General features: G+C 36.2%; 1 protein-coding gene across 1 annotated transcript in view; it reads left to right on the top strand.

Annotated features, from left to right (window-relative positions):
• LOC136144132 (protocadherin-9-like) overlaps positions 1-15,197 on the top strand; it is a 682,777-nt gene that overhangs the window by 302,146 nt on the left and 365,434 nt on the right. The window lies entirely within an intron of this gene.

Raw genomic sequence — 15,197 nt, 5'->3', positions numbered from 1 at the left:
GACACTCATACAGAGGCTACTATGTGCCAGGTACTAGATTCTGGAGACAGACATTAAAACCAAGTTTTCCTAAACTTAAACAAATTGAGATACTAGACTGTGAGAAAAAAAGTTCTAATCTAAGTTCCTTGGTCAGAGAGGGCATGAGGAGGTTTGTGGAAATTTGTGAAGTTCCTGAAATTGTTTTGCAATTTATTTTCTCTCAGAGGCAGGCTATAAACATTTTATTGACCATAAAAAGGAGATAAAAAAAATATATTGATTTTTGTAGGAAAGAAGATACTGGATACCAATAACATTAGTGAACTAGAAGAAATGCCAATTATAAGTGTAAAGCAGGTGTGTTTTTTTTTTAATGCATTTATTTATTTATTTGGCCTTGTTGCGTCTTAGTTGTGACACATGGGATCTTTGTTACATCTTGCTGGATCATTCCTTGCAGCCTATGGGCTCCTCTCTAGTTGTGACTCATGGGCTTAGTTGCCCCAAGGCATATTGAATCTTAGTTCCCCTACCAGGGGTTGAACCTGTGTTCCCTGAATTGAAAAGTGGACTCTCAACTTCTGGACCACCAGGGAAGTCCCTAAAGTGGGGTTTAGAATAGAATGTTTTGAATAAGAAATCACTAAAAAGTTCTACAAAGTGATACTTTAAACAAGTGACACTGGATGAACAGAAATTAAGTAAATAAAATATGTGTGTGTGCCCCTGTGTATGTGTGTGTATGTGAGCACCTGCTGGGCCGTGCAGGTTTCCTGGGACTGTGAATTGTCAAGGGAGGTTGGGTAGGCAGTGAATAGTTCAGTATTTTTGTCGCACAAGCTAGTTATGCTTAGCTCCACCACATGCTCTCAGGTTCCTAACTTTCAAAATGGGGTTATCAGTATCTTTGAGACTATTGTTACAAAAAACTACAATTATTTGATATCAATAATCACTTAGCACAGTGTTTGAAACATAGATACTCAACAAGTGGTTGATATTCAACTGCTCCAGTCTGTGCTAAGAAATGAGCCTAAACTGAGATATAGGTTGGGATCAGATTTTGAATGATGGGGAGGATATGATACGTTCTAATTGAATATAGCCAAAAAGAGAACAGAAAGACTTGGTAGTCCAAGATTTTAGTTCACTAGACTTATTAGAAAACTACACAAATAAATTAGAGAATATGAGATAAAAATTCAGGAAACCATTTTTAAAGTTATTTTTGGCTTCCCTGGGTCTTTGTTGCTGCACAGGGGCTTTCTCTAGTTGTGGCAAGCAGGTGATACTGTTTAGCTGTGGTGTGGGGGCTTACTGTGGTTTCTCTTAAGTGGAGCTCGGGTTTTAGACTTGTCGGCTTCAGTAGCTATGGTGCAGGAGCTTAGTTTCCACGAGGCACATGGGGCCTTCCAGGACCAGGGATCTAGCCCATGTCCCCTGCACCAGCAGGTGGACCCCTAACCACTAGACAACCAAGGAAGTCCCAGGAGACAATTCTTAAAAAATAAATAAATGAATAAATAAACATTTTCAAGGCATACGACGTTTTTTAGGAACTAGAATAACTAGGAGTTGGAAATTGGAAAATGACAATGTAGAAGGCGAATGACATTTGGGGAGTCTTGCCTGGAGAATCCCAGAGACGGGGGAGCCTGATGGGCTGACATCTATGGGGTCACACAGAGTTGGACACAACTGAAGTGACTTAGCAGCAGCATGGGAATTATGAGAATGGACAAGGAATCCAAGAAGGAAATTATGACACATCTTAACACTTAGGGCAGGCAAAGATGAGAGTAGAGTGGAGTGAGGGCAAAGGGTATTAAAAAAGTGAGAGAGAAAGAGAGAGAGAGAAAATAGGGTAAAGTAAAAAAGATATTTGAAAGCTTTGGGGAGGTTTGAGTCCTATACACAGTTAGTGTTGGCTTCTTTGGGGAGGCAATCTGGAGCTGTTATTAAGAGCACAGACTGTGGATTCAGAGTATCTAACTCATTGATCTTGGGTCCACAGGTCTGTTGGTGTATGATACAGGTTTGATTTACAGGTATCTTTAATATTGTATTGTTGTTATTAGCAATAGAGAGTGCAAATGTTAATATGTAGGTAAATCAAAACATGTATCTTAAATATTTAGCAAAAGTTGTCCATTAAGTTTTCAAAATTACTTAATGTTGAGTTTTAAAATGCAAAATCATTGTTATACCCCAGAGGATAAATATTCTAAAAAAGGGTTTCAAATTCTGAATACTTGATATCTTAAATTCTTTTCATGTGACTTTTTTCATACTTATCATATTTGATGGGCAGTTCCAAAACATCACTGTTTGCTAAAGACTGATAAACTTATAATAAAGTATGTATTTATGCTCGTTTATTCATTATTTCACTTTAAATAAATTATGTTCACTTTGTGACTTTAAAGTATTTATTATAATATTAATTATTCACAATGTACTTTTGTTTTATTACTATTTCATTTTTAAGAGGATTGCAATGAGCTGATTTTATGTCTTATTACTTAAAGTAGTCAGAAGATGGCTGTAAAACCAGCAGGAACACAAGGTTTCTCTGCTGGCAAGTTTTAGATCTCATCAGTTTCAAGTGTGACTTTAATCCCAAAAAGAATTAGCTTTGAATGCTCATTTATTATAAATATTTAAAAGTTGTTAGTAATATTCTTTTGCATTTGAGCTTGTAGGAGTCCCTGAGATAGTATGTTCTGTGCTGTAGCAGAAAAATCTGTAGGAACAATACGCCTCCTAGTGTAAAGCAAGGGTAATGTCAGCTTTCATTCCTGTACTGAGAGGAACTATATTTCCATCGCTGCCTGCTGCCTTGTGATTCTGCTGCTGCTGCTGCTGCTGCTAAGTCGCTTCAGTCGTTTCCGACTCTGTGCGACTGCATAGACGGCAGCCCGCCAGGCTCCCCTGTCCCTGGGATTCTCCAGGCAAGAACCCTGGAGTGGGTTGCAGTTTCCTTCCCCAATGCATGAAAGTGAAAAGTGAAAGTGAAGTCGCTCAGGCGTGTCGGACTCTTAGCGACCCCATGGACTGCAGCCTACCAGGCTCCTCCATCCATGGGGTTTTCCAGGCAAGAGTACTGGAGTGGGCTGCTATTGCCTAAGGGTGGGTAAAGAGGAATGGGATTAGTTAACTCTGAATTGTGGTCTGCCTTAGAGGGGAAAAAAAAAAATATATATATATATATATATATATATATATATAAATTCTTCCTATATCAGTTATCTATAGTAATTTGAATATTGTAAGGGTTAGATCAGTATAAGCAAATCAGTAGCTATATCTAAAAATAAGGAGTTACTGGTTTCAGTAACTGTTAGAACTATTTTAAAGCCATCTCTTAAGAAAAACATGGAAATAAATTACCAGTTTTAAAATATATATATACTCAAAATCAAACTAGTGTCTTTTATTTTATCCTGATATAGAAAGACAAATTAGAGAAAAAACTGTCTAGGGTTTTAAAATGACCTGAAATTTTTGAAGAAACCACAGATACTTGTCTCAAATGTCCCAAATTAACCTTATCACTGCTTTGACACATGTTTCTGTTTGGATTGAAAATTATTCTGCTTAGTGTGACTGAGAAATACATGGATGCCCAGATTTTGATAACTCTCAAGTTTCCAGATAAACTACAGGATAGTCAGTTAAATTTGAATTTCATATGAACAATAAATTTTTTCAGTCTAAGTGTATCCCAAATATTATTATATTGCAGTTTCTTGCAATATTTGGGACATACTTATACTGATTTAAGCATCCACTCTGCATTTTATTTTTTCTGAATCTGACAACTATGCTCAAAATATAATGATTTAATAAAATAGTATTGAAAGAATTAAATCATATAATTTAAGTATTATAAGGAAGTTTACTGATGGCATGCATCTAATTACAGTTCAAATTGGGAGCAATGATTAGTCAACCTTAGAGTTGGGCTTCCCTGGTGACTCAGTGGTAAAAAAATCCACCTGAAATGCAGGAGGTGTAGTGGGCACAGGTTCAATCCTTAGGTGAGGAGGATCCCCTGGTGGAAGGCATGGCTACCCACTCCAGTATTCTTGCCTGGAGAAGTCTACTGAAGGAGGAGCCTGGTGGGCTACAGTCCTTGGGGTCTCAAAGAGTAGGACTAAGTGACCAAGCAGAGCACAACACATGTTAGAGTTAGATCTGTGATACGTCCCCAGGTAGAGATGTTATTTCTTTACTTTTAAAAAAAGCAACAGTTCATTGCACCCAGAAAACAATCACCAGGTCCAGAAAATAATCACAATGTTAGAGGCTCAGTCTGTGCTTATATTCAACAATATAAATGCATCACTCCACCACTGAATGATGACCTTTATGTTGGTCTTTCCCTGATTGCTGCAAACAGAAATTCTGGTTAAAGATTTTGATGCATGATTTTTTTGTTGTTGTTGTTCAAAGTCTGTTTGATACAACATATTTTATGATTCTTTATGTGTTCATTGATTTTTACATACTTTATTTGCTTTCAGGACCTAATCTATAATTTGGGGGATCTGATTGCTTTGAAGGAAAATTATGTCAACATGGGTAGGAGATAAAGAGAGGGAGAGAGGAGGAAAGCAGAAGAGACAGAGTTTCAATTTGTTTCTGAAATTTTAAGGCTTTTTTGCATATCTTATTAAAGATATCCACCTAGAATACATAAGTACATTTTTTTAAGACTTCTCAGATAAGATGCTGAGAGGAAGTGTGTGGAGTACCATCAGACTGAGTACAAATAAATGCCTCTTCGGTTTGTCAAGCTTCATGACCTTGGGCGGATTACTCTGGTCCAATGGCCTCATCTGCAGAAGAGGGTGAGCATAAGACGTGTAACTCATAGACTTGTACAGAATTTCAGGCTAATGCAAGTGACTCAGAACAGTTCTAGGTTCACCGTGAGTCTGTTAGTTATGTTATGCTATGTTAGTATTATTGTGAGCTATGGTAGCATTATTGTAAGAATTAAGTCAAACTAAAGTTACTTGAGCAACTCTTTGGCTTCAATTCTGTCCCTATAATTGGTATACAAGGAAAGAAATCTGAGATTTATCCTTCCTAAATTCAAGTTTCCTCCTGGCTAGTTGAGGAAAGATGGGTGTTGCTTTTTTTAGTGTATCAAGATAATATTTTAGCTCTACATTTCATTCTACTTGCATAGGCAGTCAAATTTTGTTTTTAAAATTTTAGCACCAGTTATTTGAAGTATTACATAGATTTAGTCTAAAAGAGCTTTTGAATGGAGAGAATTTGGCACTTCTATAGGATCATGCAAGCATCCACAAATAGGTTTAGCTGGTTACATGTAGTTATATATGAGGGATATTAATGAAAATCTTATTATGTTCCAGATTCCTGGAACTAAATCTTATTATGAATTTTGAGCTGTTACAGGTCTATTCCTACTAATTGGCCAGAAAACTCTATTTCTTTGTTATTAGTAATAACCTCACTCTCAGATCTACAAACAGGCAATACACTGTACTTGGGCAAATTTGCCAGTTAATCTCTGCAAATTAAAAGCACAGTTAAAAATAACATAATAACAATCTTGATTTAAATGCTCATTAGAAGGAAAGAATTAAACCATAAACTTCCTAACTGCAGGCGCTGGTTTCATTGATTCTTTTCCCCCCACGTTTTTGTGTTTTGACATTAACAGGTATTTAATCATTCCTGAACATTCAAACAAAAAAAAAACCTTTTACATTAGGAATAAAATAATAAAACTTGAACTAGCTTTTAAAATATTCCAGAAATGAAAAAATAGTTTCTTTAGTCAAGGAGGTGATTACATTATATTTTGTTTTTAAAGATGCAGTCATAGTCTGAACATAAAATGACAGTTGTGAGAATATGTGTAGGGACCAAAAATAGATATAGAGTTCCAACAAAACCAGCCTGGGCTCAGGAAAGGTAGCATCCTATCACAGGAAACGTGGTACCTTATTGGAATATTTCCTCAAGGCCTCTTTTTGTTAGGGAAATATATTTTTTTTAATGAAATCAAAGAGGAATCTTCATTCAGAAGAGGATGTTGAGTTCTGGTTTAAGCTCCTTAAGAAATAGCTATAGACTATCTCACAGTAACTCTTCAGTAATCTCTCCTAAGTCAGAACTATTGTACAGTAAGAGATTATGGTTTAAAATAAGAAGTTCGGGTATTTCGAGCCAGAAATACCAATACTCCAAGTGCAGTAAAATCCTCACCTAAGTGACAAGCAGCATCAGAAAGTGAGAAGGGAAATTAGCCTATAGTCTCCCAATTTTATGTGATGCTAGCACAGTCAGAGAGCTTTAGTTCTTTAGTTCTGCCATTGTCCTGAAAGGTGTAGATGATGTGAAGGTATTTCATGATGTGCAGGGCCATGGGAATGCCTGCTATAAAGTAAGGTAAATCGAGGTTGACACTGGCCCTGTATTTTCTACTTGTCAACTCTGTGTCTCCTAAGTACCCCTCTGTCTCTCTTTCACATGTGTGCTGATTCTTTATGATAATAATATAATTACCTTAAAGAGGGGATGTTAGAAATATAAAAAATGATGTAGGCAAAGTGTCCTGAATAAAGTCTGACAAATAATAGCTGAAAAATGTCAGTGTTGCTATAAGTAAGGAATGCTATCTCTTCTTGTTGTATCAGTGTTCTCACATCTCGTCCTTCCAATGTGATGCTTCTAATCAAATTTGAGTTGGTAAACTGCAGAGACAATTTGATTAAGTAAATGAGGAAAAACCTGCGGGATATTTCCATGAATGATGTGCTAGTGTGTTTTAAAGAACATAGGGACATATATTTTGACTGTTCTGACATTTTTATTTACTTTCTAGTTCTCAAGAAGAGTTACTTTTAATGATTTTTTTTTCCAAATATGAAATCAGAGGAAAAGCAATATGCACGATTATAATAGTTTAGGTGGTATTGAATGAAGGGCTTTGAGCCACCAGGGAAGCCTTAAAATTCTCAAATGGTCAGCTACTAAAAATAATCTGCCGTATGTATTTAGAAAGTATATACTTTCACAGAGTCTTTAAAACTAAAAGCCCACCATTATCTTTTATTATGTTTATCTTTACATGATAAAAATTCATAAATTACTCATTCATAGTACCCTAATAGACATCTGAGTTTTAGTAATAGTAACCTGTAGAAAAAATTACTGTCAAGATACAATGACAATAACAACAATGACAATAAAAGCTTCCTTTTTATAATATGTAATATTTTCAAGTTAACAAAATATATATTTTTAGTAATTTACTTTATATATTGTACTCAAAATGCCTTTGATATAGAAATCAGGTTTTCTATTTCATTTGGCCTGTTTTTCTATTTTCCTTATACCTCTGAATTGCTTGTTTATTTGGCCTCACATGAACTGCAGGCAGACAGTACTGATTCATGGTTAGAGAGCCTACCTGGCATTGACTTTCTCATTTTCACTGAATTGCATGGGCACCTGAAATAAAGTGTTTCTTTTCTCCGTGGCTAAGCCTCCCCTTCCTCTCTCACATTAGCTGTAGTGTGCTCACCCTCCACAGCTCATCACAGATTCACAGTTGTGCTGATGCAAACTCAGAGATCTTACGTGGGATGCAGCAAGCTGGGGTCTCTGGAATGAAAAGCAGAGAGTAAGGGAGACCTTGAAGGGTCCCTTAATCAATTCCTTTGCTAAAATTCAAGGTTATATTCTACAGAGATCAGTTCCTTCATCTTTTCCTTATTGAATGTCCTTATTGCATTTTCCTCATCTCACAATTTTCAAGATACTGATTTTAATCCAAAATATTTTAAATCTATTTCCCAACTATCTTAGGAATGGCTACTTCTTATTTTGTCCTATTGATGATGGGGGAAGTCAGATGGAGCAGCATGCTAAAGAGTCCCTCAGTTTGATTCTGGGTCTGAGGGCAGAGCTGTCTTCTATTAGACTTTAGGTGAAGTTAAAGTCTGTCTATTCCCATTGCCTCTTTCGTAGCACAATTACTTTGGGGAACTGGAGGTTTGTAGGAATGATGTGACTTGTCTTATTATTTGAAAAAACTGGAACAAAACATTAAGTATAATGCTATCTCTTTGTACCAGTAAAACAAAATGAAGATACATTTTTAATACTTAATCTGATTGTTTTATTTTAAAATGTGTGTGATTATAAATATGTGGGATTTTATACTTATTTAAAAGCCTATGGTCTCCTTAAAGTTTTGGATGTCAGAATGTTTCCCTAGGCAGTAAGAGCAGCTTAAGGAAATTATACAATGCATTAAAAGTTTAGTCTTAAACCTAATGATACTCTATAAACTCTTTATAATCAGTATCATAGACATCTCAGTTACAGTTATACTGAAATATTTTATCAACTTTTATATGTATCTTTATCTCTACCTAGAGGGGACAAATATGCCAAAAAACACCAGTTATGAAACACCTTCCTACCCAGATGGTCACACAGAAGCAAACTTCTTCTTTGCACACTCCTTTTATTGAGTCATTTTCTTATTCAAATGTTTTCATTTATTTTTTAAATTCTTTCATTTATTCTAAAGTTTTCATTTTTTAATTTATTTATTCAGACATCTGGAAAATTTTCTGAATGCTCACTACATTGAAGGATGTTTGAAAAAGCATCTTAAAATGTGCTGTATTTTATTAGCTTTTGTTTGCTAAGTAATTTTTAATTTATTCATGTTTTCTATGCAAAAGATAATTATGTATAAAATATGTAATCACATAATAATAATTAAATAAATTATTAAATACTCCCACAAGTGACCAATTCCTTTACTGAAAAATTTCCTCAGTCATTTTGATTATTACTTAGGTGTATGCTAGTTTGTGGAGAAGAGACTGGCAACCCATTCCAGTATTCTTGCCTGGAGCTTCCCATGGACGGGGGAGCCTGGTGGGTTACAGTTCATGGGGTCACAAAGAGCTGGACAAAACTGAGGAAACTACACACTATGTGCGCACACACACACACACACACACACACACACACACACACAAGTTTGAAAATGTTGCTGCTTTACAGTAGCTAACTATTTGATTGTATTCCTTCAAAACATGTTTAGATTTTGCAACTATTTGCCCATAAATCAATTGAATCATGTAAAATTTGAGATTGATTTACTAGTTCTGTGAGGTCGCTGATCTTTAGGTATATAAATGTTGACCCAGCGTCTTTGTATAAGTGATGTAATTAATTAGGACAGCACAAAAATTAGGAATTACTTTGGTAAAATGCAGTATTTTATGCCTAAGGTGGCTTTATTTTGCCTCTCGTATGAGTAGTTTAATTCTTAAGGGCCTCATAATTTTTTCTTCCAAAAACTATAATTACTACCACATGCTTTATGAAAGAAAAGTAGGAGACACTACATAATTTGTAACACAGTCTGAACTTTAAAAATATTTACCATTTACTGAGTACTTAAAATGTGCTAGTGTGCATGCTCAATTGCTCAGTCATTTCCAGCTCTTTGGGATGACACAATCTGTAGCCCGCCAGGCTTCTCTGTCCACAGAGTTTTCCAGGCAAGATACTGGAGTGGATTGCCATTTTCTTCTCCAGGAGATCTGAACCCACCTCTCCTGCATTGCAGGTGGGTTCCTTGCTGCTGAGTCATCTGGAAACCCAGAATGTGTTAGGCACTGATACAAGTTATTTTCATGACTGAAATCAATCTATCTTGAATATATCCACAAACAAACAAACAGGCTTACATACATGAATTGTTGTCTGAAAGTCACAATACTAATGAGTAGAGGACAGGGTCATGAATTTAACTTTCACCACTAACTAATATTTGATGTTAATCTAAATATTTTAAAATTAATAGTGTTTCAGTGAGGATATTTAGTGTTTTAAGAGATCCATTGAAAATCACTCAATTTTGAACTCTTTTGATTATGAGTAGGATCTGCAATTTCAGACTGATCATTAATTAGAATAGTTTGTCTTTCATATCACACAACACAAAAGAATCATCACAATTTTAGTATAGCAAATTATTTTAATGTAAATGTGCAGAAACATTAATACAATGGCTCTCATTCCTTTTTAACTTCTGTTTAAGCAATGTTTAGATAATTTTGGTATGAATTCTCAAGCTTCAAATAAAAGAGACATGCTGCTACTTGGGCTAGTATGACCTACTTAAAAGAAGCAAATGCCACCCCATTAGGTTGGAAATAAAAATACAGGATCCAGTTACATTTGAATTGCAGATAAATGATGAATACCTTTTACATATACCCTGAATGATCTGGGACATGCTCATACTAAAGGAATATTTATGTCTACCTGAAATTCAAATTTAACTAGATATCCTGTATTTTATCTGGCAAACTTACACCTAATAAAAAATATTGATTATGCCTTTCTGTGATTAATGATACTGCATACAGATCTGGGCTATCATTACAATAAAAGCATTAAAAAGACCTACTAATTCATCCAGTCTTCCTAAGAAGCAAGTGGACTTCACTCCAGAATTGCAGTACTATTCCCTTCAGCATATTTTGCCAAGCGCTTCCCCCTGGTGGCTCAGACTGTAAGGAGTCTGCCTGCGGTGCAGGGGACCAGGGTTCGATCCCTGGATCGGGAAGATCCTCTGAAGAAGGAAATGGCAACCCACTCCAGTATTCTTGCCTGGAAAATCCCATGGTTGGAGGAGCCTAACAGGTTACAGCCCATGGGGTCGCAAAGAGTTGGACACGACTGAACGACTTCACTTGTTGCCCTATAGCATATTTAGGAGTTTCCGCAATTTAAATGGAAGCTTTAGAGAAGTTTTGTTTAGTGTTTTATCTCCAGTGCCTAAAACAATGCCTACCACACAAGAAATATGCAACAAATATGCGTTGAAGAAATGGATGAATGAATATGAAAAATGTTCATTGCTGTTATACTCACATTAGGTATTCATCATATATTCAGGGGGGAAATGTATACATTTTCCTTACCACTGATAGACAATACAAAAATTGTAGCAATGACTCTATGCTAGAGGCAGTGAATCGATTATTTATTTTCACTGCTTGTCCTCCTAATTCTGATTTCGTGTGGGAAAAAATGTGTACAGGTGAGTTTTGTTTCTCTGCAAGCTCTGTGCTTTATCTATCCTTCGTAGACGAAAGGGCTGCTTACAACTTGAAGAGCTGCATGAATGCTGAAGGCAGCCCTTTGATTTCCTCTTCACTCCCCCAAACTGCATTTTAGATACTGCAAAGCTTGGCAGACCCTCAAGAAGGTGGATGCCCCTATTATCCAGAATAATGAATTGTATTTGAAAAACTGAACTCAGCCAGTGTTACCCTTGGGGGAAAAAAAATGGCACTGGCACATGATAAATGAATACTTCTATCCAACACTGGAAATTATAGAAGAGAAACCGAAATCATTTGGGCCACACATGACACTGTATAATATTGCTTTTGCATTATCTAAGTCTATTAAGATAATGTATGGAAAACATGTTTATTTATCTGGCAAAACTGATAAATAAATAAAACTGCTAAATAAATAATCAGAGAGTCAGTTCTGCTGAATAGTCTGTCATGTGGACACTTCATTTACTGTTTAGCTGAAGGCTGAACAGGACAGAGCAGGAGCCAAGCAGACAATAAGTTTTAAATATAGATGAGGCTTTGTTATTAAGCCTACAGTTCAATATTTGTAAGAGCTGCTACTAAAAGTCACAAATCGTCCTTTAATGTCTTATCCTTTGTCTTCTTCTTTTGTCTTTCCTTTCAGAACCTTAACTCTTAGCCTTTGTATTCAACACTGCAAAATATCAAAGGAAACATATACAAGGGCTTTGATTTAGATATTAACTTTTGTATAAATCTAGTGACTTTGTCTTGGGATAGTATATCTTGGGTTAGTTCTGGTATAGATATCATTTTTGCTAAGCATTTTGTCAAATATTTTTAAAAGACTGTACAAATTGACAAACCAGTTCATATACATATGTGTGTGCACTAGTTTTGGTGAATTTCCATGGAAGATAAATTTGAAATGCAATAAGTATTCCAGGAAGTAATGGTATTGCTCTAATATAGGAAATTTCAGAGGTAATAGTATTTTGAAATATGCTTTAAAGCTGAAGCATTCTGAATGCCTCATTTTCGGACAAATCCCAGAAACCTAGTAAATGTTTCATGGTTTCATCAGTATGTGACAACCTAATCTAGTTATGGAACTTTACAGCACTACTTAGAAACAAGTATTAAAATAAGAGAAGATACTCTCGAAGGTAATGCAATTGTTATCAATCAGCAGAGATATCATTGAAAAAAACTGTGCAGCATAGAAAAGCAGTTGAAAAACGTATACTAATGTATGTTTCCCTTGAATGATGGAATTGAGAAGAAATTTATTATGTGTTCTATTTTTCTATATATTTTAATTTTATATTGCCTATTTTTACTTCTTTTTGAGGAAAATAGCCCTTGTTAACAGTTTGTTTTTTTTTAAACACTGTGTCAGTGTTTTTGGGTCAGTTCAGTTCAGTCTCTCAGTCATGTCCTACTCTTTGTGACCCCATGGACTGTAGCACGCCAGTCTTCCCTGTCCATCACCAACCCCCAGAGCTTACTCAAATTCATGTCCATTGAATCAGTGATGACATCCAGTCATCTGATCCTCTGTCATCCCCTTATCCTTCTGCCTTCAACCTTTCCCAGCATCAGGGCCTTTTCAAATGAATCAGAACTTATCATCAGGTGGTCAAAGTATTAGAGTTTCAGCCTCAGCATCAGTCCTTCCAGTGAATATTCAGGACTGATTTCCTTTAGGATGGACTGGTTGGATCTCCTTGCTGTCCAAGGGACTCTAAAGAGTCTTCTCCAACACCACAGTTGAACAGCATCAATTCTTTGGTGCTCAGCTTTCTTTATAGTCCAAATCTCACATCCATACATGACTACTGGAAAAACCACAGCCTTGACTAGATGAACCTTTGTTGGCAAAGTAATGTCTCTGCTTTTTAATATGCTGTCTAGGTTGGTCATAATTTTCCTTCAAAGGAGCAAGCATCTTTTAATTTCATGTCTGCAGTCACCATCTGCAGTGATTTTGGAGCCCCTCCCAAAAATAAAGTCTGTCACTGTTTCCACTGTTTCCCCATCTATTCCCCATAAAGTGATGGGACCAGATGTCATGATCTTAGTTTTCTGAATGTTGAGTTTCAAGCCAACTTTTCCCACTCTCCTCTTCCACTTTCATCAAGAGGCTCTTTAGTTCTTCTTTGCTTTCTGCCATAAGTGTGGTGTCATCTGCATATCTAAAGTTATTGATATTTCTCCCAGCAATCTTGATTCCAGCTTGTGCTTCATCCAGTCCAGCATTTCTCATCATGTACTCTGCATATAAATTAAATAAGCAGGGTGACAGTATATAGCCTTGACATACTCCTTTCCCTATTTGGAACCAGCCTGTTGTTCCATGTCCAGTTCTAACTGTTGCTTCTTGACCTGCATACAGATTTCTCAGGAGGCAGGTCAGGTGGTCTGGTATTCCCACCTCTTGAAGAATTTTCCGCAGTTTGTTGTGATCCACACAGTCAATTTCTTATCTGGTCATTAACACATCTTTAGATTTATATTAATTAAGAGAGTTATGCTAAATTTTGATGGAAATAGGCATATAATTAGTAATAGACAAGAATTTATCTGAAGTCATAGACATTTCTTTCTTACATTTAGGTAACCTTGCGGCTCAGCAGGTAAAGAATCCGCCTGCAATGTGGGAGACATGGGTTCGATCCCTAGTTTGGAAAGATCCCTTGGAGAAAGGAAAAGCTACCCACTCCAGTATTCTGGCTTGGAGAATTCCATGGACTGTATAGTCCATAGGTCCCAGAGAATTGGACACGACTGAGTGACTTTCACTTATCACATAACAGAAAATATGGGCTTCTCAGGTAACTCAGGTGGTAAAGAATCAGCCTGCAATGCAGGTTCAATCCCGGGCTGGGACGACCCCCTGCAGAAGTGATAGGCTACCCACTCCAGTATTCTTGGTATTCCCTGGTGGCTGAGACAGTAAATAATCTGCCTGCAATTCAGGAGAAACCAGTCCAATCCCTGGCTTGGGAAGATGCCTTGGAGGAGGGCAAGCCAACCCACTCCAGTATTCTTGTGTTGAGAACCCCTATAGACAGAGCAATCTGGGAGTCTACAGGCTATGGGGTCTCAAAGAGTTGGACACGACTGAGTGACTAAGCATTGCAGAGCAGAACAGAAGCTATAGATGGAATAAAAATAAGTATTTGTTGATCATCACAATGAATTAATAAAAATAAATACATAACTTCTCACATACACATTTAAATTGTTTTTTAGAATAGTATACTGTAAAAAGAAATATTACAGTATGGAATAAAACACATTGAATCAATGAAAATATATTAATTAAAGCTCAGTCTTTTAATGCTCAATGTATGAATATCAGGGTCTAATTTGTAAATGCAAACTCATATATTTCTATGGAATTTTCTGGATGTACACTGAATACATTGAAATAATTTTTAATGACCTAAGAGATCCCTGTACTTTGTGGATGGAAACAAATCTCTCTCTTACAATATAAGCAAGGATATTTAGAATTTTGGAAGATGCCAGGGGATCTTCCTGACCCAGGAATCGAAATGGGGTCTCCTGCATTGCAGGTGGATTCTTTAACAACTGAGCTACCAAGGAAGCCCACCCAAGGAATTATACCTTGTTAAATTCAAATTAACTTAAATGAAAAAGTTAGGGCCATTTTTATGGTTATCACACCCACATTCTTCAAGTTAAAAGGCCACTAATCTCCTCTATAAATTAGCTAAGCTCTATAAACTCTATTTGATTTCTACATGCTTAATAGTCAATCTGTGCATAATCGTAACTAGCCCTGAGGTAAGTATAAGCCTTAAGCTTTTTAGCTCTGCTTTTCTTTATTAAATACCTATGACTTATTTTCTTGAGTATAATCTTAGAATATTTCTACCTGGTAAAAAACCTTCTGAGAAAATATCAGTACAAATAACATGCTCCATATGTTAAAGTATTTGATTTTATTTTATTGTGATACTAATGGCAACAGCAACATGAATGATACCTCATGGCAAATAGATGGGAAACAATGGAAACAGTGACAGACTTTATTTTGGGGGGGCTCCAAAATCACTGCAG

The sequence above is a fragment of the Muntiacus reevesi genome, chromosome 11 (assembly GCF_963930625.1).
Source record: "Muntiacus reevesi chromosome 11, mMunRee1.1, whole genome shotgun sequence".
Classification (NCBI taxonomy): domain Eukaryota; kingdom Metazoa; phylum Chordata; class Mammalia; order Artiodactyla; family Cervidae; genus Muntiacus; species Muntiacus reevesi.
Note: the sequence above shows the minus strand (reverse complement) of the source record. Positions and strands in the feature narration are given on the sequence as shown.